Source organism: Parasteatoda tepidariorum, chromosome 4, assembly GCF_043381705.1.
Source record: "Parasteatoda tepidariorum isolate YZ-2023 chromosome 4, CAS_Ptep_4.0, whole genome shotgun sequence".
NCBI lineage: Eukaryota > Metazoa > Arthropoda > Arachnida > Araneae > Theridiidae > Parasteatoda > Parasteatoda tepidariorum.
The window spans coordinates 17,419,754-17,442,805 of NC_092207.1; the positions used below are offsets into that span (position 1 = coordinate 17,419,754).

The 23,052-nt window shown below is 29.0% G+C and overlaps 2 protein-coding genes across 8 annotated transcripts in view; one reads left to right on the forward strand and one right to left on the reverse strand.

Moving 5' to 3' along the window:
• Positions 1–3,637, reverse strand: part of LOC107448148 (G-protein coupled receptor dmsr-1-like) — a 402,323-nt gene extending 398,686 nt beyond the window's left edge. For 3 of the 5 annotated variants that reach the window (XM_071179468.1, XM_071179467.1, XM_071179469.1), the window contains exons 1-2: positions 3,368–3,627; positions 3,098–3,242 (exon numbers count right to left, since the gene is read on the reverse strand). The gene's annotated coding sequence lies outside the window, so the exon portion shown is untranslated. Of the gene's footprint in view, positions 1–3,097; positions 3,243–3,367 lie in introns of all 5 variants that reach the window. The other 2 variants (XR_011636548.1, XR_001584627.3) reach the window with 2 other exon arrangements.
• The window catches only part of LOC107448147 (G-protein coupled receptor dmsr-1-like), a 182,102-nt gene that overhangs the window by 133,332 nt on the left and 25,718 nt on the right, over positions 1–23,052 (forward strand). Inside the window, exon 3 of one of the 3 annotated variants that reach the window (XR_011636547.1) lies at positions 17,760–17,816. The exons of 1 other annotated variant lie outside the window; for it this stretch is intronic. The gene's annotated coding sequence lies outside the window, so the exon portion shown is untranslated. Of the gene's footprint in view, positions 1–17,759; positions 17,817–20,662; positions 20,768–23,052 lie in introns of those variants that run through there. One more of the 3 variants, XR_011636544.1, reaches the window with a different exon arrangement.

The window sequence follows — 23,052 nt, forward strand, 5'->3', positions numbered from 1 at the left end:
TATTTATTAAAAAATTAACGTTTTAGTACCAATTGTATCAAGGTCATTGAATTTAATTGAATGGCAAATAAGAATTTAAATTTTAAGAATTAAGAAGCATTAAAGTGATATGTTTAGCTCAAAAGCTTTTTAAAAACTGTTTCAGCAAGCTGAGACATAAAATCACTATTTATCTTCCCTCCTATGTTAGTATTAATAGACTATTAATGGTAAACATGTTATTAGTTTTATTACTCTAATGAAGGAAAAAAAATATTCATTTTGATACATCACAGTTTGAATTTGATAGTTAAAGACTAGAGGCACACCATTGAAATAAAGCATACTATGTTTATAAAATTATATATATATTTTTTTTGAAATAACAAATAAAAATAAAGGAATTTGAATAGATGTTTGACTAACAATAATAAAAAGAATAATATTTAAATAAAATATTTATGTTATAATTTTGTAATTAATGTATCCTTTTATTTTTTCAGACTATTGTTAGCAATCCACAATATCCTTCATTTTTTGATCATGATATAAAAATTTTCATCAGAATTTTAGGAGATGGAGAATCACAATTCATTGCAGAAAAAACTACACATGTATGTATTTTCATGTCATACCAATGGATCATTTTGCATATTTTGATGTGTATATATATATATATATATATATCCTGGCATAATGAGCAACATACATTTATTTGCTTATGCAGTCATGCATATTCAGAAAAATTTGAAATTAACACACAAAAAAGAGCAGATGAATTCTAGAAAAGCGTGCTAAATCACAGATTTTAATTAATTTTTGAATTTATGTTTGAGTTTTCACAAAATTTAAGTATTGTTCTCCAGCTTTAATTATGTCACTTCATTTGAGGAAAAGACATTGCAATAAAAATCTAAAACTTAATGCTTTAGGTTTTTTCTTTTCTTTGAAAAGCTAAAATTTAAATGATAAATACGATCTATCGAGCTAAGTCATTGCTATACAAAAGTTTGATATTCCTGCTAAAAGGTTTATAATCTTTAGAAAGTGAAGAAGTTTTAAAATGTTTGTTTCAAACCAACTCAGTTATTAAGTTTTGCCACGTATTAAGCTCTCAACAAATATCCCGTGGATAAAAACTTCTGTATTATGAAAGTTTGATCACGATCTTCTAAAACGTGCCAAAAGTTTTTACATATATAGAACTTTCAAAGTTTAGTTCTGGCAGCACATTTTTACTGCTGCAAATCTTCCCGTGAAGTTATTCGTTCAAAATTTTAATAAAAAATTAGCATAATGTCAGTGTAAGTTAAAGGATCTACTCTTAAAACAATTAAATATTAACATTTTTTTACCTTGTTGATGAAATAAAACTAGTATTTACTTGATATTTGAGCAAACTATTATTCCCCAAACTTGAATTTATAACGATAATTTAAAAAAATTCAAATCTGACGTAAAAATTCAGTTTAAAATGTCTCAAATTAAAAATATTATAGTAATATTTTAGTTAAGGAATCCGACTAGTTTTGACAACTTTTTTTGAAATATTAATATAAATTTTAAAAATAACTAATTTATTTGCTTTATTATGAGTAAAAACTTATAAATTTAGAAAAAAATTATTATTAGTTTATTTGTGTTTCTTAAATGCCAAATTTAAGGTAAAAATAAAGCATTTTTTAGCGTATACGCTAAACACGGTAAAAAATATATATTCTACCGTCCAAAACAAGAAATCCTTTGAGGATTTTATTTAGGAAACTATCAACTATGTTTTTAACTGTTATCTTAAAAACAAGTGCATATACTACTGAGTTAAGGAGCAATGTAGTTTTAAAAAAAAAGCAAATTCTTAAAAGCTTTCGCACTTGTCCTTCGAAAAAACATCCAAGAAAATGAAATTCTACTTTTTTTTTGTATGTAGTTTAAAATATGTATGCTATAATCATAAATACTCATGAAAAATAATAGGCAATTTTTTTAAAAACAACACGAGATGTAGTGTTTAAAGTTAAAAATCCGATTTTGAGATAAATGAATTTAAAATCTTAAAATCATTAGTCTATCTACTGTTATCACCTTACACAAAACTGCCATAGCTTTGTAAGTAAATGGAGAACAAACAAAAGTAAAGAATTTTTAGAAAGCTAAGATTACAGAAATTCTAAATTCATAACAAACTCAATTTCAAAAATTTTGTCCAAAATCATGTTTTTGTGCTAGTCAAATACCTAAAGATAATTGTAATATGAAACAAAATTTAAAAATAAAAGTAGTCATTGTTTGGCGTTTGTATAAGCAACAGATCAAGTTTACGTTCCAAACTTGAATTTATAAAACTCCTTAAAGATACAAAAAGTATTACACTGTTTAATAAATTAAATAAACATATAATAAAGCATTAAAATTATTAAATATAAGATCGTTACAATAAAACAAAATTTAAAAATAAAAATATTCATTGCTAGCTGTGTTTATGAGGTACACTATTTGCGTTTATGACAAACTCGAATTCACAGGCGTACTTTAAAAATATAAAAAAGCGTTATATTTTTTAAATCATTCATGACTGTGATAACATTTGACGTGATATTTCTTTCATAAATATTCGCACATATTTTCCCTTCACGGTTCAAAATGTATATTTTTTAAAGCAAGATACAAAGATAATATTTAAAAAAAACATCAAAAGTTTAATTCTCAGATTTTAATTGAAACATTATTTAAAAATATATCTAGTATTTGTATGGTGTTGATATAAACTTTTACATTTAACGTTTATGCTGCAAACTTGAATTTCTAATTCTACGTAACAAATATACAAAAAGCCCAAATTAAAAGAATGCTTAAATACAATAAACATAAATTAGAACGAGCGTTAAAATTCTCTTCAAAATACTTGAGCAGATAGAGAATATCAAAAGAAACAATCACCACATTTGTTCTATTATTTCACATAGTAGAGAAAAATACAGCTAATCCAGGCTATTTTCTCACTCTTATGTCATTTAAAAATGTTTAATTTCAGAATAGGCTCGTTATATTTCGTGCTAAATCACTTTTTTCAAAATCAAGATAAAATAAAAATGGATAGTAATGAATTATTTCCACTTACCCCTTTTAAATAAAGTTGTCGAATGTCGTAGCTACTTAAATAGACAACCCAATCTGCCAACTTTATTAATCAGTTCTTTCTTGAGGGGAAATAGAGAGCACTTTTCGACTAACTAAAGTGCTCCAATTTTAAACGAAACTCTGAGCTGGAAGAAAAGTTTTAATCATTAACTTTCCACTTCAAGCAGAAATTAATGTACTATAAAATAATATCATAATATAAATACATTAACAGAAGTAAAAATAAAATTAGCACAATAATAAAACCTACCTGTTATAACTTTAGCAAATTGAAACATCATTAAAAAAAAAGAGTTTCCAATTATGTTTCATTATTATTTTATTTTCAGTCAACTGAGGCAGCTAGCGTTAGGAAGCAATTTGACAAAACTTTTATTAAAACGAGAAAGTTTTTTCTTCTAGCATTTGAGTTTTAGTTTACTAACTCATAGAATCTTTCATACGCGAAATTTCAATTTCCGACAAAGACACTGCCTAAAATTTCAAGTTGGACAAATCTCTGAGTTAACAAAGCTGTAGCAAGGGGAAAAAACGCCAATCAGAGAAACGGATTGGCAAAAAGCTGACAGAGAAATTATGAGAAATACGATCGCCAGTTAATCAGTCAATGCTTAATCACCGCGAAATATCGCCAACATTGCAATACTCAACAAATTCTTCTAATCTACCAGTGTCAAATCTGCGAGCCATTTCCTTATGTTTTTTGGAAAATATCCCTTTTATTAATCAATATTTGGCTACATAAAAAACGTATTGAAAATATGAAGACAATTGGCATGATATATAACGACGTCAAAAAAATTAAACATTTCTGCTTAGTACAAAAGTAAAGAACATGTTTTTCATTTTTCAAGTCTCAAACAATATTAATAGTTACCATTACAACTACTGATTATGCATTAATCGCGAAAATAGATGGTGTCGTACAAAGAGAAAATAAATATTTAAGGGTTCTTTCTCTGCTAGAAAACATTTGGAGCAGTTTTATAAATGGTAATAAATATAAATGGTAAATGGAATTGGAATGCGGGTGAACCAACAAATTGGATTTTCTTTCTCTACAGAATCGGACTGTGGCTTATCATGATTAACTAACTAATACATTGCGAATAATGAAGAACAAACTAATTCTTTTTAATTTATTTCATTAATTTATATTATGTTGCTTATCAGTATCATGGAAAAAAGATCTGGTTAAGTATCTAGAAATGTGAATCGTAAAAAGAAAAAAAAATACCCTCAGGAAGAAAAATGCTAGCCCGAGTTCAAAATTATGATATTAAACAAAGTTACCGTTAGCAACGCTCTATAAACCATGTCACCCAGTAATTTATTTTCAATATGGATGGTTTCCAATTTAAGTATAAAAAAAAATGCGCGAAATAATCCCGTAGATGAAAAATGGTTCAATTTAGAAAATCGATTTTTGGCTTCACTAGAAATAAACACCAAAAAGGTGGTGTCGTTATATTTTTTTATATTTTTAGAACTTATAATCTCTATCAACATTTTTTCCATTAGTTTTTAAACAGAACTTTTAGAGTGAATATTTTAGAAACTTTTATATTTAATCGTACATGAAGTATTTTATTTAACTTTAACTACAGTAGGAGGCAAATCCCGATGATTGCTTCGCAATAATTGCTGTTTCCTTGTAAAAAAAAATTTGAAGTTATTAAACTTAAAATATATGTACTAATAAGAACATATGTCCCGCCATTTCCCACTTCCAGATATTTCCTTTGTGATACTATTAAGATCTATTAGTGAATATAAATAATTTTTCTAAGTAATCCTTTTTTGAAATGACACTTAAAATTAAAAGTGCATTGTTATATCAAATTTGGTAAGTTCACAACTATATTTTAATATTTTTACTTACCAAGCGCTTATTATAATATTTTAAATACAATTTTTTACATTCATTGCTTTGTGCATGAAACAGAAAGTTAAGTTCTAAATCATTTAAAGAATCTCTCCGTAATTCATAATAGTATATTAATGTAATTCGAACCGAAAAATAGTAATTGTAAAATGATTAATAAGCTCACTCATCGATTTCAATAACTTAATCTTAAAATGCGACGTAAAAATACGTTATTCTAATAATAAAAATAAGAGCGATCCTCTTAAACTCTTAATTTAAAAAACAAACAAAGTCTAAAACGGAAAAATAACTGTACACGTACCTTTAAATTAGGTTTGGTTTACTGGTTATTGGGTTTTGAGTATTGAGTATAGTAAAGTTCTACGAGCTCTCTGCCTTCGCTTATAGCTCTGTATTTCAATAGGTAAGGCTTAATTTAGCTGTTGTCGTTGTTGTTGTTGTTAATTAACGTCGCACTAGAGCTGCACAATGGGCTATTGGCGACGGTCTGGGAAACATTCCCGAGGATCTCCGAAGACATGCCACCACAATTTTGATCCTCTGCAGAGGGGATGGCACCCCAGCTTCGATAACCCGACGGCCTGCATGCGAAGTCGAGCACTTCACGGTAGAACAGTTTAACGAGGACCCATACCGCACACCCTTGGTCCCTACTTAGACTGATCCAAGTGATAACCTACCCACACGCTGACCGCAGCCAGTGATGCTTGACTTCGGTGATCTGCTGGGAACCGTGTCTTAACGTTCAGTCCACTGCGGGACGGTTTAATTTAGCCTATCAAGATTTATATGAACTCTGAGGCTCTTCTTCAAATTCAACATCAGTCAATATCTATTTTTTCATAGGTAAGGCTTAAGATTGGGGAATGTGCGTCCCCGTCAAACGACAAGAACAACGATTATTGGTTATTGGTTATTGCAATTACATAAATTTTCAGGCTTGTGTGCTCAAAATAGGCTTATAAACCTTCATCAAGTAGAAGAGGACAGATAGCACAATGGGAGAGACAGCACCAAGTAGTACCGCCACAGAATCACGATTCTGGTTTATTGGTACAACATACATTTGCAGGCTTATGTGCTCAATTAAGGCTTATAAACCTTTGTCAAGTAGAAGAACAGATAGCACAATACAGAGAAGGAAATCACAAAATACATCCAGGGTTACGGTGGGATTCGAACCCGCCACCTCCACGCCTTAAATTAGGGATGGAAAAATATTTATAGGTAAGCAATCCCTTTATAGCTTATATCAATTTTATGCTGATGACAACCGAACCAATATGAAAATTAATGTGGAAAAACTGGATCCTACCATGTGGTTTTATAGCCAATCAAAATGTAACAACAACAATGGAAAACTGTGACACCATTATTGGATTTTTATATTAAAATATATATGTGTGCTTCAGGCAAATTTTGTAAAATATATGGTAGTTTAGAACAAATACTATTTTCTCTGAAAAAAAAACTGAAAAAATTGTATGGAAATATTGAAAAACTTAAGGGCTCTGCCTCCTGCTCGCTTAGCTCACTAACTCCCACGGTTGCAACGCTATCATTTTTTCTTTCTTGGGAATAAATTGAAAAATTTTCTTTATTTTAAAACCGTCGTTGAAAAGCCGACGCAATTTTAGGTATACGAACACTAATTCTCAACTAAGTAGCCTTGTAATTTTGAACCGAATCCAGAAGACAAGGGAACTCCGGGATCAAGTATTGGGAGAAATTTGCCTTCGTGGAGGACTTTCTGTTAGAACTAATTCGCAATTGCGTTTCATAGAGGGGAAAACCACGAAAACATCCCTCCCGACGGCAAGGGGACTCGAATCTATGATCCGTCTACCACTGAAGATATTTCACGTCATCTCTGTGGTCGATGCAAACCGGATGCGGAATTGGTTGGCCACTTGTCAAAACTGGCAAGTTTATTTTAAGGCAGAGGGGAGCACTTTTTCTTGTTTTTCAGTGGCACCATCTATCGCGAAGAATTAGACTTCTGCCACTTACATACGTTGCAGCCCATTTTTCATAGAGGATACATTCATTCAAGATCCATCCATCCGCAGATCGTAGTTCTGACCTGAACCAGAGCACGATGAATCTCCCATCCAGTACCCCTACAGGTTTTGATTTGTTATGTAGATTTGGAGGACTTTGTGACCCTGGCAGATTTAGCGTGCACCAGTCACCATTTTGTACACGGGGAGTCTTCGGGAGGTGGAGATCGAACTCACAACCTTTTGAACAGGAGCCTAATTCGCAACCAACCAGGCTATTCCGGCTCATAAACTTTCTTCCATGACGCTATTACAACGCCCTATGACATAAAAAAAAAACGAAATAATATTAATGATTTTTCAATCCGTACAAAGAACTGGTTTTGCGGGTAGTTTGCCATAATTTGTTTTTAATAAATATGAATAATTTGTTAATTAAGCATATGATATGAAAAAAAGGAATACTTTTGCTGTGTAAAAAAATTAAAATAACATTTTTTTTTGCTGAAAGTTTTCTTACTATCCCAAGAGAGAACATTTCCTTTCCATTTTTAGCTTTCATTTAAAAGGATTTTCGTTAAAAACTCTTTTTATTTTTTGTTTAATTTCTTTTTCTTCTTTGAACTATCCGAGACAACTTAAAGGCTTATCTTTCATGTTTAAGAGATTATTTTCGTCCCGAATTATTGCGCTAAGGAATTAAAAAACATAAAATAAACTTACTTAAATCATAAGAACATTACACTGAATAAAAAAAACAATGAATTGTTTAAAAAAAAATTTCTGTAGAAAAAAAAATTTAAACCACATATTCAAACCAACCAATCAAAAACAACTTTCTTTTTTTAAATTTTGTTTTCATTTTATTTTTTAAGAGCCTTAAGTAGTTAAAATAATACACGTTAAAAATATGTATCACTTTTTTTCTCGACTGAATGCGTACTTAAATTACATATATTATCATGTATTATTATTATTATTACATGTATCTTGAAATGAAAAACCCGACAGAAATTGTATACCTCCCTAGCCAGATTCCCCCCTCTCCTTTCTTCAAATACTTTATCTACCTTGAAAGTTATAAATAAAAAATAAAGCTGTTATATTCATTTTACTTATTATTAATATTAATTTGGATACCTGATTCCGTCTAAAAAGTTTACGAACCAAATACTGGAAACTAAATACTAAAACAAAGGTAAAGCAAAAAATGGAAGATAAAAATACTAGTTAACTCGCGTGTTCTTAACTCTGTCTGCTTGTATTCAATTGAAGAAGTTTGAAGAAAGGTTAATAATTCTTTGTTATTGGTGTTTAATTGATATGTAAAACCCATCAATAAAATATCAATATTGATATTTTATTGATTGTTATTGATATTTGTTTTTCTTTTCTAGCCAAATAGAATCTGCGTTTTTTCTTTTCGAGTGTAAAGTTACCTTTTAACTTTTTTCATACAAATTGTTAAAAATATTCGTTAAACCTCGATGCTTTAATAAACCATTTCTTTCAGAACTGCTGCACATAAATCAAGTAAAAATGCACGGCTGTATTTAATAGTTTTGAAATATTTTAAACTATTACATATCTTTCAATATTTCAATAAGGGATTCACAATTTTATAGAAATACATGACAAGTGTTTTTTTTTGTTTGCTTGTTGCTGTTGTTGCAAATAATCAGTGTGAGACCCTTTCGCTACACAACAAACATCTCGTCTGTAATCAAGCCTGTTCCATATATGTTGCAACATTTGCAACCTTTAAGTTCTTCCAGTGTTTCCCTCAGTGGTGTTTCATAAGCAGTGTCTTAGCCGTATGGATGAAAGGTAAATTATTCTTAATCACATGGCCACCAAGATCCCCAGGCCTTACTCCAAGTAAGACAAAAAATCATCATCATCATCATAGGTGGCCAGACAGCCCAATGTGAGCCAATGCCTTTCTTTTGAGGATTTCTCCATGACGACTTCCGATTTATCTGCGATCTCCAATTCTTATCATTAATTGCGAGAAAATCAGACTCCACTGACAAGGGAAACTAGGGAAGTGTGACTCGCCAATTTTGAAGTAAACTGGTGGGATGTATTCCTTATGAGGAATAATTTTAGGGGGCAACATTCGTTTCGGCTCATAGAAGGTCCTGTGAGAGATAAAAAATAATTCAATATATAGAAAAATCGGTATTTTATTACTTCAATGCAGACTATTAGTTATTGTAATTGTCTCATACTCCAATTAATTTTGTGGTACTTTCACGTACTATATAATGCATATTTATTGTCAAAATTGATTTCGAAAATTTTATATATCTGTAGTTTTTCAGAAAAACCTGTTAGGTTAATTTAAAAAAAAAAAATTGACATCAAATTTTTTTACTTTTTTTTCTTCAAAAATTTTCCAAATTAGTTGGAGTATGTAATTGCAAATCAATCAATTAATAATTAATTAATTTGCTAATTGATTTATTAATTAGAAAATTAACCAATTAATTGGAGTATGAGACAGTTACAATAACTAATAGTCTGCACTGAAGTAATAAAATATCGATTTTTCTATATATTGAATTATTTTTTATCTCTCACAGGACCTTCTATGGGCCGAAACGAATGTTGCCGAATAATGGCCAACATTTTACAGTACATAAAATTTTGAAAATATCGCCCACCTTCATATTAAAGAAAATTGTCTTAAATATCAAATTAGTTTTAGGTAATAATTTAAATTAATTACTTCTTAAAAATAAATCGCAATCCAAAAAATATTTTAACCTAACTTTAGTGGGAAAAGTGGCCCTATAAAAAGGTAAAATTTTAAAATCTCAACCATCTTTTCCCCAAAGTAAATAGTCTTAAAAGTCACATTAATTTTAAGAAATAGGTTAAATTAATTATTTTTAAAATAAATCTCAATTCCAAAAAAGAAATATTTTAACGTAACTTTGGTGAAAAAAAGTGGCCCTATAAAAAGTAGCTCAAAAAAGGTCAAATTTTAAAATCTCAATCACCTTTGAACCAAAATAAATTGTCTTAAAAATCACATGAATTTTAGGTAATCAAATTAATCAATTAATTTCAGGTTTATCAAATTGATTACTTTTTAAAAATAAATCTCAATCCAAAACATTTTTAAACGTAACTTTAGTGGAAAAAAGTAGCACAAGAAAAGGTAAAATTTTAAAATCTCAACCACCTTTTCAACAAAGTAAATGGTCCTAAAAATCGCATTAATTTTAGGTAATTAAGCTAAGTGAATTTCTCTTAGTAAATCAATCTCAATTAAAAAAATAATTTAGCGTAACATAAATGAAAAAAACGGCTTCATAAAGGGTTAAAAATAAAATCCCTAAAGTCATTTTACAAGCTTTTTCATTGAGGAAGGATAAAAAAAAATAATAATAGTGACATTAAAGTATTCCGGGGTACAAAATTCACTATAACCGTGATTCAGTGAGAACTTATATTCTGAGAGGATCCAGTTCGAAGCTGGAAGTCCATTATGTTAACTTAAGACCTCCCAAAGGTAAAGAAAAATAGTTTTGTTAAAGTGTTTCACATTCGTTGCCTAGCAACGAAATCCTCTAACAGATTGGTGTAGTATTCCGAAATGAATATTCCATTCCATAAGTAATTCTTGTAGAGCGCATTATTTGCGCAATTATTCTTTCCTAGTACTATTTCTCCTGTTACATAATTCAGATGCTTGCAAAAATATTCTTAGGAACTTTCCATTTTTTTTCTTAAATAAAAAGTTCTAACGACAGTTAAAAAATATTATTTTTGTCCTCAGAAATACTAAGTCATAAATAAAAATCAAAATGGAACGTTTTTATTGCTTGTAAAACGGTTTAATGTGAAATCACTTGGGATTTTATTGGTAGCACCACCTATAAAAATCAAATTTATGCCCTAGTTTTATATGCGCGTTATTTTAAGGATAGGAAAACCTATAAAATTTATATCCGGAGACTTTTTTTATAGTGATAGCTCATTTACAAAAATATTTCTTTGAAACTAATATGAGCAATTGTTTTGGTGTAAACAACAAATAAGTGCAACTGTTTCTGAACTTATAGAACATGTTTATAAAATATTAAGTTTTAAAAAAAAGACATGTGCCAGCTATAAATGATTCAAAATTTAAAAGTTGATATCTTTCCTTTTAATTATTCAAAAAATTCTTTGAATGGTGAGAATATTCTTATTATGTCTATAGATTTATAGTAGAAAGCAAGATCAGTAATTTAGCATAATTTTGTAAAGTGTAGTAAGACTAAGCTTTTAAATAATTGATCTCGTTTTGAAGATGAAGTACTGCAATCAAAATCGCGATCAGTTTCCAAGTAGCTAGAGCACTCAAGTCACAACTGGAGCTCTGTGACATCATTTCCTGACAGCTAAAGTAATAAATTTTTATCATTTAAGGTTTGAAATTTTTGTCATCACCGACGAAGTATACAGTCAACTAAAATCCACACACTTCCAGTTAAACTAGAGCTCTGTGCTGAATAATTATGCAAACTCGAATTGTTTTCTGATCGCTAAAAGTAGAATTCCATGCCATGTTATCACCAAATGGAATTGATCATTTTCAAATAATGACATACTTAATAGCAATATGAATATTTATTTTAACTGTAGATCTATATCGGTTGACCATACAAATAAAAAATTGTTTTAGAACAGCTAAAAGCAAATTTCCAAATCTAACGTATCGTTAATTGAAAGTTCGAAAAATTTCCGACTAGTAAGTGCTTTAATTTCAACTGGATCTCTGAGACAATAAGATAAATTTTTTTAACTTTTTTTCAGTATAATGTATTTCTGTTTTATTACCAAACAAAATTTATACCACTTCCTGATTAAAAAAAATAATTATATTAATAATAACAACTCTGTATGAAAAATTTATTTTGTTGAACACCCAAAAATTCGCTGCTGCTGAAACTAAACGTTACATTTTGTTTTGATGCTCAAGACTTAGTTTTGTTTTGATGACTTAGAAACTCCATATGACTGAGCCGTATAGAAAGTGTACATGAATTATGATGGAATAAAAAAATATCATTTGGTAATTAGTTCAATAATTATTAACTGTTAAACTTAATAGAAAAATGCGGGAAGCTCTACAGGTCGCAGAAATACAACCACAGAGTTCAAATTTGTCATGTTGAAAAAAACATATTTGCTTACAAAATAGTTTGTTTTTTTTTCAATCTTCTAATTTGTTTGAAATTTATTGCACTTTTTAGTGATTTTTCTTGTACTTAAAGTTGCAGTTTTCTTTTCAGCTCAAAATCTATGATATTTAGAAACTTGATATAACGAAGGTGTGTAGAAAAATGTATTGTACGCGAAATTAAAAACGGACCACACTGAATAACTTTTGATCTAGTGATCGGATCTTCACGTTCTAGGATTCCATCTTAAGCGTTTGAGGGGGTGACATCAAATATGTTAATTAATCGGTGCAGACGATATTTTAAGTTGAAAAATCAGACACAAAAACTTACTTTCTCTGAATAAACATACATTTCTATAAACGAATTTGGGTTTTTGACCCCCCAAATACGCAATCTGGGAAATATGGACCACATAGTTTGGCCAGGAGAGTGATCCAAAGTTTTCCCCCTTATGTTATTTTTTGCGTATGTCGCCATATATCGAGAACTTTTAAAGTGAATTGAAAACTCTTTACAATTATGAAATTCGTGTATCCAAAGATAATTCCATGCAAAAAATAAATTTCAGTAAATAATTATTTTTTTTAAGTTTTATTTAGCAACAGTCGAAATTTTTCGAATTGTAAAGTATGCAATTTTTACATCATTTTAAAGTATCTAATTTTACGTGACAAAATACAAAATTTGAGCAAAATCGGCTGACCATCGGAGAGTCATTAAGATGGAGTCCTAGAACTTGAAGATCCCAATCATAAGATCAAAAGTTATTCAGGGTGGTATTTTTTATTTTGAACTCTGTACAAGGACTTAGGTCGTATAAAAGAAATTACGATTCGATTATTAGTTCAAGGATTACTAACTGATAAACTTTAAAAAAAAGGGAAAAAAACATGTTGGACGACTTTACTATTAGCTGAAATGCAAATACGAAATTGAAATTTGACGCGCTGATAGAACCATTTTGAATCATAAACTTAATGAGAGCTTCTTTTTTTTCCTATTTGTTCTAAAGTTACTATTTGAAGTGTTTGTGTTTCGCAATTTTTTTTTAATAATTATTTATCCATTGTTGTAGAAAAATTTATCTCTTTATCGATTTTCATTTTTTCAGATTTTCATCGCGCTTTACTTGATGTCAAAAGTAATAAAAGGAAAGGAATAAATGGAAAAAAGATAAAATTATTAGGTGTTGCCGGATAGAAATCTAAACATTTATATCGAAATTTCTGAAAATATAAAGGCTGAGAAGTGACAAAAACTGTTTTCAATGCGAAATGTCACAGGAAATAAGGTTATCGTTTTGCATTATTAACAAGTAGAATTAGTTCTGCCTTATCAGACAAAACGTTAGATTCCCTGTCAATCTCAAAATTCATAAACTAATGAATACTCTGCACAACTTCCCATGTTAATGTCAAAATTGATTTTGTTTTCTATCTGAGGAATTAAACTTCGCCAAATAATTAAAAAAAAATTTATAAAAACACCATAGAAAAATATCTACCATACCTTTAAACGAAGAAAAATTTGTTTGCCTAGAATTAAACACAAGGGATGTAAAAAAAATTATCTAAATATCCGAAAACGAAGTGGTCGATTGAGTTAAAATCCATTTCACTTTTAAATTTTGAACAGATCGTCAGACCCAACTAGGCTATGAATCTAAACGTGGATTGGAGTGTCTTATTTGGAATGTTCCAAATTAAAATACATTGTTGGTTTAAACTTCAATAAATTTTACTTTCTATTTTTAAATCATTTAAAATCATTTCAATCGTTATTTAATTCAGCAATAAGGAGAAGCGGTTAACTTGTCAGTGAGGGTCAGAAACATATCTTCCAAATAGGTTTGTCATCATTTTACTTGATGACTTTTTACCGCCATGTTAGGCTTAGCAAAGGTCAGCGGCATATTAAGCATAAGAATAGTGATTCTCTTAGGTTAAACTTAATTTACTACGTCTTTCAAATTATAGATAGTAGTTAAGTTTTTGAAAAGATGGAATTAAACATTGAATATTTTTCCTACAAACAGAAAATGTTATTGAAACATTTTATTAAATTAAGTTCCATTAAATTCTGCTGATGTCATTTACGTTTAAGTTTTGTGCTAAACAAAACTAATCGCAAAAGAAATAAATACTTTATCTTGGTTGTCAGATTTCAAAAATAAAGTTTTTAAAGACTATGTTTTATAAGTAGACAATAAATAATTAAACGATTCTATTTCTGTAACAGAACACCCTGCATATTAAAACATTTTAGAAAATATTTTCATAATTAATGCATAAATAAAGGTGATTCATAAAAAAAATCTTTTTTGAATCACTTCCAACAATGAGTTTATATTTGGCTCTTTCGAAATTACCTACTCAAAGCTTATGAAATGTATCGTTTTTAGTCTACTCTGAAATAAGACCTAAATATTACTTAAAACATTTTTCTGTAATTTAACTTACGATTAAAAATATGCCAAAAAAATATCGATTTTTAAATGTCAATTAATGAAGTTGTCCTTAACTTCCGATTAAACTTTCATAATTTTGCGAACGCAAGCATGATAGGTTTGATTTAATTTTCGAACAAAAGAGTAATTTTCAAGCAAATTGCATCTAATGTTGCAACACATTTAAAAAAAGGAGTTAAAATGAGTACGGAGAATCTGAAAATAGAATGAGAGTGATAAAAATAGTGAAATAATTATTAGAAATTGATATTTCAAAAGATTAATCGCTAAGAATAGGCATATAAAAACCACTTTGCAGGCTTAGAGAATGATTATTTTATATTCTCAAAACATGAAATTAATTCCTTGCTTTATCAAACTTTATAATCGAAGTATTTTTTAAAACAATGCGTGTATTAAATAAATTATTTAATACATTTTAGTTTTAAACACGTCTTATTAAAAAACTTTTATCAAAGTTGAAAATTATAAATGTTTCAAGAAAGTGTTAATTTAATAAATTGATTAATTAAATTAACTAATAAAAAGTATCAGTTTAATAAAATGTAGTTATTATTAAGTAAATTTTTTTCCTAAAGTTCCAATAACTCGTTAATTATTTCTGAAACATTCGTACCACTTATTGTCAACAATATTGATTTAATTCGAAACTATCGCAACAAATCTTTCTTCGCCTTGATATAAAAAAAGTGTCCTTTTAATGTTAGTCATATTTCTGAACATCTGAAACCATCTTAATTTTGTTTAAATTCATTGTGATAAGATCTTTAAAGTGAGATCTTATTGATAAGATCTTATTGATAAAATCTTTATGATAAGATCTTATTGATAAGATCTTATTGATAAGATCTTATTTATAAGATCTTATTGATAAGATCTTATTTATAAGATCTTATTGATAAGATCTTTATGATGAGATCTTATCAATAAGATCTTTTTGATAAGTTATTTTAAGGGCATTGATTGCAGATGAGTCTACAAATCGATAAGAAAGAATTTTCAAATTAACATCGAGTAAATAATTTTCAATCAATAAGAATAATAATTATTTCTAATTATTTTTCCATTCATTACAACAATCTCGAATTGATAATAATACCTCGAAAAGCTTTGAATAACAAAATTAAATATAGTTATTATAAATCAAAATTCGTTCTAGAATTCCCGCAAATTCGTTAATTATTTGAGAAACATTAGTGCTAGTTGTCAACAATGTTGATTAAATTCCGTACTGTAAATCGACACGCACACGAAGCATTATTTCGCATGAAATAATTTTTAAATCAACAACGATAATTATTATTAGTCATATTTTTCATTTATTTCTTTCAACAATGAAATTCGAATTAAAAATAAGATCTCATAAGGCCTTGATTAGTAAAATTATATGTTGATTTTATAATTTATTTTTTCTAGAGTTCTGACAAATTCGTTAATTATTTGAGAAACATTAGTACCTCTTACTCTCAACACTGTTGAATAAGTTCCAAATTATCTTAAATATTTTTTCGCCTGCCATGCTATAAAAAGGTTCCTTATGAACAATTAATTATTTATTTAAATAATTGCACATATTTAAAACATTGATCACGAAACAGCTTATATTATAAACAGTCTCGAAACACTTAACAAAAAATATTTTTAAATTAACAACAATAATAGTTTTTAGCCATTTTTTTTCTTTTTGTTGTTTTTAAAAATAAAACTTGAATTGATAATAATAATACATAAAAATGCCTTGAATAATTGAATTAAATATAACTACAATTAATCAGCATTTTTATACATCTCGCCAAAGTCATTAATTATTAGAGAAACATTAGTGAAACTTGTCAACAATGTTGATTAAATTCCAAACTATGCTAACGACGATTTCTTCGCGTTGTTAAAAAAAAAGAGCTTCTGTCCAATAATGAATTATTTATTTTGTTATGATACTAAACAAATAAATGGCGAATACACGTAATCTCTTTCCGACAATCAATTAAGAAAACAGGTGGAGTAAACAACATGTCGAAAATTTATTTAGTACCAAATAAAAGAAATAAAAATAAATTCTTGCGTTTAGAAACATTTTCTCCATAATTGAATTCAAACATCAAAAGTCTGAAGGAGAAAAATACTACATAGTAACTGCATAAAAGTGTTCTTTTAAGTTCCAATCAAAAAGAAAGTTCCAAAGCTCTTCTTTTTTTTTCTTTTTACATTTCAGACGATAGTCTAACTTTCCCAAAGATTATCCCGATTAAAACTGCCAATATTTTTTCAGTCGCGCCTAAGAGTTGATTTTGATTTAAATATTTATAAAAAGAATGAAAGTTTGACGTAAGCAAGTATGAAATATTTAAAAATTTGAAAATGAACAAAGACTTTTAAGACTAAAAACATAAATCAGTTTGGAATTTAAGTTAATAATGGAAGCTAAAAAGGTATTTTTTTATTAACGGTACAATGCATATTTCGCTGATATATATTCGAAAAACTCGTTAACTTAACATTTGAATCACTCCTTAATTAATTTTTCTATGCTTAATTATAACACGAATCAAACAATGAAAACACTACAAAAAAAAATAAGTTATTGGTGACATAAATTTTGGAAGCCCAATAGAACCTGATATTGAAACGAATAAAAGCTTCGTGGTTATGAAAATTAAAGACAAAACGAAAGATTTATAAGTCATAAATATATTATACTAGCTGAATACTCGTTTTTCGTACGGTGTGAAAACAAGTAAATAATTTTGCGCAGCCGAAGTGACTACTGGTAAGCAAGATTAAACTCGCACAAGATCAAACTACACAGAATTATAATCTAACATAGCTTTTAGATAAAAAAATTTAAAATAATCAAAAGAAAAGTGAGTGTATATAAAATTCAAACTACTTTTAAACTAAAGGGATTTATACTCTAAAAATATGTATTACGCATTGAAAAAAAAGTAAAGAATCTGAAAAGATCATTTGTGTACAGATCAATTTTAGATTTTACGTAAAAACTACATTTTCCCATCAACATTTTTTTTCTATCTCACTTAAATTTATTAATTTTCACTTCATTCTCTACGCATTTTTATGCCCTGTGTATTAAATAGTGTCTTTCGCAGGTTGAATCTGTCTGGGTCACAAAGTCTTCCAAGCTCCCATATCATATCAATACCTCTTTGGGAATGGAGATTGATCGTTCTCTGGTTGAGATCAAAATTACAATGTGTGGATGAATGAATGGGGCATGAATGGATCCTCCTTGTAAAACAGGCTGTGACATATGCACAGCTGAAGTTACATTCTTGAAAATAGATGGCGCCACGAAAAAACAAGAAACGTACAATCTACATTAAAATCGCTTGGTTTCCAAACCATACATGCCTTTTCTGTGACATGTTCAACAGCGTGCGAGTGGCAACAAACTTTTATTTTTTTTTCTTCGATTGGAAGCAATCTTCCGTTGTTGTCCGACAGCTTCCAAACTTACGCTAAAAATGGCAATCTACCCTTAAAAGCACTCGATTTGGTTTTACCTTGAAATAAAGTATTCATTCATAAAATTTTTCCACACCGAATTCTGAAATACACCGAATACACTAGAAAATTCAATTCCACACCGAATTCTAGAAATACCCCGAATACACTAGAAAATTCATTTCCATACCGAATTCTAGATATACACCGAATACACTAGAAAATTCATTTCCACATGGAATTCTGAAATACATCGAATACGTTAGAAAATTCCTTTCCGTACCGAATTCTAGAAATACACCGAAGAAGACCATCTAGAAATACACTTCATGTTTTTGGTATCAAAGAGAGAAGGTATTACTTTGATTTCAAATAGATATTACTATAATATAGATAATACTTTGATAGGTATTACTTCGAGTGTGTAGGTAACTAAAATAACTATTAATCAGTTATAGTTAAATTAGTTTCAATTTAAACTTATCATCATCAACATATTTGGCCAGACAGCCCAATGTGGACCAGTGCCTTCCTCTGAAGATTTCTCCATAACGATTAATTTTTTATTTCCAATTTTTTTCATTAATTGCAAGAAAATCAGACTCCACCGAATCAGCCCAGCTCAACTGCGGCCTTCCCCCCTTTCTTGTTCCAGTGGGTCTAAAAAGCAATATCTCTTTAAATGCATTTTTATTTTTATTTTTTAATTTTATAACCGTTGGTGAACAGCCGACCCAATGTTTTGGGTATACGACTAATGTTCAACTCCGTAGCCTTGCAATTTTAAACCCAATCCAGAAAACAGGAGAACCGATCAAGTACTGGGAGAAATTTGCCTTCGTGAAGGACTTTTTGATGGAATTAACCCGCATTTGCTTTACATGGAGAGGAAAACCATGAAAACCTCCCACAGTTAGCCTGACGGCAGGGTAAATGGCAGAGAAAATGACTTCGCAGAAATGTTGCTTGTTCTGGCAGAAAACAAAGAAACCTCACTTTTAAAAAGTGAGGTTTCCTAATAATAAGAAATCACGATAGAAATAATATTTTATAACCGTCGTTGAACAACCGAACCAATTTTAAGTTCACAACTATGAACTTTGAACCCAATCCAGAAGACAAAGAAACTCTGGTATCAAGCATTGGGAAAAATTTGTCTTCTTTTAGGAATATTAGATGCAACTAACCCGCATTTAGCGTTACATAGCCACAGTTAGCCTGACGGCAAGGGGACTCTATCCCATGATCCGTCAACCACTAAGGATATTTTTACGTCAGCACTGTGGTCGGTGCAAGCCGGATGCGGAATTCGCATCGATCAGTCATCACTGGGGTTCGAACCCGGTTCACCTCAATGAAAGGCAAACGTTCTGTCCCCTGAGCCTTCACGGCTCTTTTTTTAATTGTATTGTCATCAATCATTCGAATCAACTGGGCCATCTAATTCCAATCAAAGAGAACTAAAAATTCAAATGTATAAATCGTTATAATTGCGCTAATTTCAAAAATTTAATAGAAAAGTTTAGTACTGGTATCCGACGTCTGAAAAAAATAACATAGTTCTTAAATTATTTTAAAAATACAAAGAAATTTGCTAAAGCAGCATAAATTTAATGAATTTTTACTCAGGAAGCAATGCGAAAAAATAAATCGGGTATCTCCTCGGGGCATTTTTATTTTCATGAGTCAATCTTTCTCCTTTTAAAATATCATTCTTTCGAAAATAAATTTAAAATTAATGACGTCTTGCTTTTAAAAATTGAGAACACACAGCTGCGCTGATTTTTTTTAATACTCTTTTCACAAAAAAAAATGTCATCTTCAGAGTTTATATACAACTTTGCCGATAAATCAAAAATAAAATGATTGTGTTCATATTTCGCTGAGTTCGAATAGATACAGCAATTAAATATCGATAATATTTTTTTAAAAGTTTATTTTCGTATTAAATTTAAAAATATTCTTTAGTCGTTTATTTATTTTGGATGTGTTTTCAGTGAAACAAAATTGTGCTTTTATTAAGAATTGAATTGCATAGTGAAGCATTTTCGAAAGCATCGTTCATTTAAACTTGGTGATTACTTTATGTACTGAAATTTTTTTTATGTATTTAGTATCTTTTAATCAAAATATGTAAAAAATTAATGTTTTTCTCAAAATCAAATATTTTTAATTTCAGAATTATCAGAATGCTATAAGATACTTCTCTTAGTTGAATTCTCGAATAAGATACCTTGCATTGATGAATTTAAATTTTTTCCAATATTTAATCGATATTTTTTAGATTTAAATCGGTTTTTAAGCAAAATAATATTACAATATTGTACTAGCTGAATACCTGTTCTTCGCGCAGGGTGAAAAGAAAAATAAATATTCGATATATGAATGAAATCATACACAAAGCTGAAAGACAAATGCCAACACAATTAATAAAATTAAAATAACTATACTTTTTTTATTTATTATTATATTTTGTCTTTCCCGGTAGCTTTAGGTTATTATATTCAGCAAAACACTTTTTAATAGCTCATGCCATCAAAATAAAGGTATTCAGTATGATTTGGCGTGATGCTGATGCTTGACGCCTAGTGTTTAATGTACGCCAAGTGAGGCGCCAAACTTGATACCAAGTAATAAAATTTACCAGAATCAAGTGAGTTTCTCCGATCCTTATTTTTTTTAGAGGGACCATAAAAAAACAATTTCTACGATATCTATATTAATGTAGTTATATTAATGTTGTTGATGTTGTTTTGTCTGTTGTTGTGTCTAAAGCACTAATATACTGTACATATATTAATATAATCAGTACCTATTAAAACTGAACCGATTACTACAATACAAGTTGTGCCGATTACCAAAACTAATTAAACAATAATGGCGTCATTAAGAGAAAGACTAATTTTTACGTCTCTTCTAAATTAATTAGTACTATTTCCTCGTTAATTTTCCTTATTGGAATATATGCAATAATACATTATTGTATATATAATTTCTCTTTATTAGGGTACGAAGCCTATTTTCTATTTCAATTAGAACTTATTGCCAAAATTATTGAGCATAATTGGAGTCGATAAAAGTTAGGCAATTTTTTGTACTTCCTTTAAACAAATTAGTACGATTAATCCAATGATCTTGCTTATTTTTATTATAATTAGCACTTATTACCAAAATCAATTATTGGCGTCAATATTGCGATATGGCGATTTTTTATGCTTCTCCTAAACGTAAAAATTGGTATTAATTAATTAATTTTGCTTTTATTTTGCATTAACTTTCCCTTATGGTACATGGCATATTTTTTCATTTCAACTAGAACTCATTATCAAAATTAAGTAAGCACCATTGTTGTCAAAAATAGCAAAGAAGTATGGCTTGTTTTGACTTTTCTCATTAAAAAAAAAAAAAAAGATTAATACCATATCTCTATCAATGAAGCTTTTTAGTTCCTAGCTTATTTTTTTTTTTTGTTTCAAACAGAAAGTATTACCAAAATTAATTAAGCCTCATTGGCATGAATAATATAATGGCGGTTCTCCACGCTTCTACTAAATAAATTAGTAACATTTCTCCATTAATCTCACTTTTTGTTCATAGATTATTATTTTTTATTTAAATAAGAACATAGCAGAGTTGGCCGTCGATTACAGTAATCGATTACAACTGTAATTGATTACAGATGATTACAGCTATGTAATCAATTACTTGTAATCACGATTACAAGTAATCGCGATTACAAGTAATCAAAATTTTTGATTACATTAGAGTAGAGCGAAAATGTAATCGATTACATTTTTCAATTACAGTAATCAATTACTTGTAATCATGATTACATAGTCGATTACAGTAATCAATTACTTGTAATCGTGATTACAACTTTCAAAAAATTTTGATTACAGCTGTAATCATGATTACAATTTTGATTACAGTAATCAATTACTTGTAATCATGATTCCAAGTAATTGCGATTACAAGTAATCACAACGAAAATGATTACGGGTAATTATGATTACAAGTAATCAAAATATATGATTACATGTAATCATGATTACATGTAATTGTGATTACTTGTAATCAAACTGTACAATTACGAGTTAATACGATTGTATACTATATGCAAATTCATTATGTAAGTATGCATGAGTTTACATATTTTTATGTACATGGAATGTACGCACGCATGAACGTACAATTTGCGATTCTTATGTATGCAGTGTATGCACAAACGTTGTTCGTACGTACAATATTCATAATTATATTGTAATATACTTAATGCAATACGCATATGCTTAGTACATATAATTATGCATTTATGATTCATGTACGCATGTATGTAAGTTTGTACAAAAAGGCAATGTTTTGTATCTTTGTATACATAGACAATATATGCATGAACGTATATGAAAATAATGTTTATGCGTTTGCATGCTTTTATGTACTTAAGTAGATACATTGTATAAATTTACGATAATAGCAGGTATATACAATGTACGTATGCATATAAAATTGTACGTATTTACGTACAATATGTAAGAATACTATTTAAAGGTGCAATATATGCACATAGTTGCGTGAATAAAATGCGTACATGTATACATGCACATTTATATGTACATCGATATCTGTACACGCAAAGTATGTACTAATGTACAACGTACGTATGAACTTGTATAACTACATACTTTTTTAATACTTATGCGCATGTAATGTATGGATGTACAAAAAAATAGTTATATGCAAATTGTACGCATGTACAGTCGGCAAAAAAAAAAAGATATCACCCTGAATAACTTTTGTTCTAATGATCGGATTTTCATGATCTAAGAGTCAATCTTAATGGTTCCCGGGGGTGACCTCAAATATGCTAATTAATTAGTGCTAACTATTAATTAAGTTACGAAATCAGACACAAAAACGTACTTTCTCTGAATAAACATG